Source organism: Sinocyclocheilus grahami, unplaced genomic scaffold (genome assembly GCF_001515645.1).
Source record: "Sinocyclocheilus grahami isolate Dianchi unplaced genomic scaffold, SAMN03320097.WGS_v1.1 scaffold1961.1, whole genome shotgun sequence".
NCBI classification, from domain to species: Eukaryota; Metazoa; Chordata; class Actinopteri; order Cypriniformes; family Cyprinidae; genus Sinocyclocheilus; species Sinocyclocheilus grahami.
Window position 1 is genome coordinate 25,193 of NW_015507140.1, and position 3,346 is coordinate 28,538.

Here is a 3,346-nt window from a genome sequence, read left to right on the forward strand (position 1 = left end):
CAGTGAGTAATCAAGGTGAATTAAGTTAATAAAATTTGAAGCAGTCTCTATAGTGATTATGAAATATGCAGCACCTGTGCAACCAAAGGGAAGGGATGGAAGTCCTTCTGGTTAGATCATCAGCCTATTGAAGCTGTTTGGCTGTTGCACTGGGTCGGTCAGTCTGTGATGGCACTCAAAGGCCTGATGTTGTGGTGTATGGTCTCCGTTGTTTCTCTGCCTCTCCTCAGTCTGGCTTTTGATTGATGCTGCCACAATTTTGCATTTCAGGATGTTCTCTTCACCCTCAGGAAAAGTCCCAAGTGAAAGATTCAACTTCTCCTGCTTTAAGTCAGCCTTTCCCCATGCAGAAGCGTAAACTCCTCTTTCAGGAGGGGAGTTGCAACTTGCAAGTCCTTCAACCCCTCCCTCTTCTTCTCGCTGCAGCTGTGTCTTTGCGGCATTGTAAGGCAGACTCCAGTTCATTGCTTCCTTTTGTCAAGGCACTGTTCCATAAGTCATCTGAAATTTGAACACTCAGAGACCACATTCATCAAATTGAACCTTTGTAAACTCTGTCCAAATTGTGTCTGATAAATTAACTCTTTATCTAAATTACACTTTTCAACCATCTCTTTCAATGGTAACTTAATATAAAAATTCTGTTTTCCTTGCAAAATGCTAAAAACAGCAGCACTCTACCTTTTAAGTGCCCCTATTATGGGTAATTAAAGGTTAATATTTTGGTTTTGGGAGTCCCCAACAACAGGTTGACATGCATGCAAGGTTAAAAAAACACTTTCATTGTCTTATAATATGCATTTATTTATACTTTATTTGCTCAACGACTCCCAAATGATTCGTTTAACGATTCATTTTTCCAAACCCCTCCTTTGCATGACGCTAAACTGCGGTGATTGGTCCGATTGGTCTCATTTTCATTTTATCACGCCAGTAATGCCTGATAAAGCAGTGTTTGTGAGCGCAGTGCTGCTTGCATGAATTAGCATTTTTAGTCACACCAACGCGAAAAGACCAAGAAGTTGGCAGGCAATATGCTAATGTTTCATGTTGACGTCAACATGAAACAGCTTGGGATTCGTTTTAAAAACGACTCCTTTTAATGATTCAGAGTCTTTCTTTTAAGAGACAATAACTTTATACACGGTGCACTTTCAGATTTAAAACTTTGCAGGATGTTTTTATTCACTTAGAGCTGTGTTACGCACTGCATGAAAGATCATTTAAAAAAATCCATAATAGGGGCACATTATTATCTAGGTATACTACACTTAAATAAAATAATCCTTCTTTCTACATTAGCATGACATGCAAAAGACTTCAATCATAATTTTTTTTTTATATTCACATACATGTTTCAGAATAATCTGGTAATGGTGAATTAATTTTTCCCAACTAACATATATTTAATAAACAAGTTCCATTACTATGCAATGTTATTTTCGTAAACAAAAACTAAGATGAAAACGATTGATGAAAAAACAATTTCATAAACTGAAATAAAATAAAAATGACAAAGTAATTGAAAAACGAAACTAACAAGTTATTGAAAAACTAACTGAAATAAAATAATAACTATCAAAAATAAATAATTGTTTTCGTAATCATTACGTTGTCACCCCTTGGTGGAAAAATATATGAGCTGTGTGGTGCCGGTGGTTTAGGGAAATACCTGTAAATGGCGCATCGCGCACATGGGGTTATCTGACGGAGAGACGCAAAGCAGTTTAAAGCAGAGTCCTGCACGGGTCCTGTTTGGTAAACGTGCACCAGCAGTACTTAACAGAACACTCGACCCGTTATCTGACAGCAGCACTAATTTAATTCTGTACCAGACCAGACCAGACCCATTTGACATAAAGGCCGAGTCGCGACCCGAACCGCACCCGCATTAAATTAAAATGATTTATTTTCTCATGTAACACAAGCAATCAAACCAACATTAGGCATTTTAAGTTGGTGCTTTGAAAAAAAAACAGACATGCAGCAAAAGTGATAATTACCAGAAAAAAAGATGAGAACGTGCATCTTTTCTGAAAACAATACAAAACTTTAGCCTAGCATCTTGTGATCACTCTGCCAGGCTTTTGGACAAATGTGCATCGGCTAAATCACATCATAAACACGGTTATAATTCTTCATAAATGAAAAGAACATATTCAAATATGAGCCTTTACTGTTAAATGCGATTAGTTTTTATTTAATGAAATTCAATAATAACAGCAAACTAAAACTAACAACATTAATGAAACAAAAAAAATAAACTGAATTTTATAGCAAATTTGAAAACTAAATTAAAATAAAACGAATTAAAAAATTCAAAACTATAATAACCTTGCTATTGTAAAATGTCTATGGCTTTTGAATCAAAATTTCTATCCCTCAATCTTGCTTTTATTCAAGTTATCTTTTAGTTAACTCAAACCTATATCTCTGAAATTCTGTAATGGATTTACATTTTTAAAATAAGTCATTAAATAATAAATGTATATCTTATTTTAATTAATCTATTATTGCAATAATTTGCAAAGTCAACATCTTGGAACACTTTTTAAAACAACATTCATACAGGTCCCTTTATTATTTAGGGCTCACACACTCATCCCTTGTCCCTTAGATAGGGCTCACACACTCATTCACTCTTCTCCAGTGTAACACCAGTGGCATCCGTCTCCATGGGTCACACTTAAGTGAGTAAAAATTTATAAAATGTGCGTACGCTCAGATTTGATCTTAGAGTGTGCGTACGCTAAAATCCACGGGGACGTTCATATTTATAAAAACGGTCTTTGACGTGGAAAAGTACTTACCGCCACGTCAGGGTCTGAGCAGGCGTACGCACTTTTCCTTGTGGCAAAGTTGGAGTACTGCAGCTATCTGAACATCGAAGCTGCAATAATAATAAAAGTGGTGTACGTGCAAGAACCAAATTCATCATAAACAACAAAGACGCAGTGTAGTCAGATTTTTTATTAACGCGAGTTTTTGCGAAGATTAAACTGAACTTTTTAGTAGCCTTCTTTATTCACTTTCTGTACAGTTTATTCCATGTTTTTTTTAATTATTTTATTTTACAAGAGAACTTGCAAAGTCCTGCTTTAGCCTACTACTAATGCAGAAAATAGAAAAAAATGCATAAACATGTCTGTGACATAGGCCTATGTCGTGCAATAACAGTTTTTAATATATTCTATTCAATAACATTGTTAACTGTTTTTATTTATAACATCTGCTGCTTTGCTTCTGTGAAAATGAATGGAGACATCAGCCGTAAACTTTGTTTTTGTCATTTACATCAGTTATATTCGTCTAAAATACACTATATATTTTTGTGTTAGTACATTAA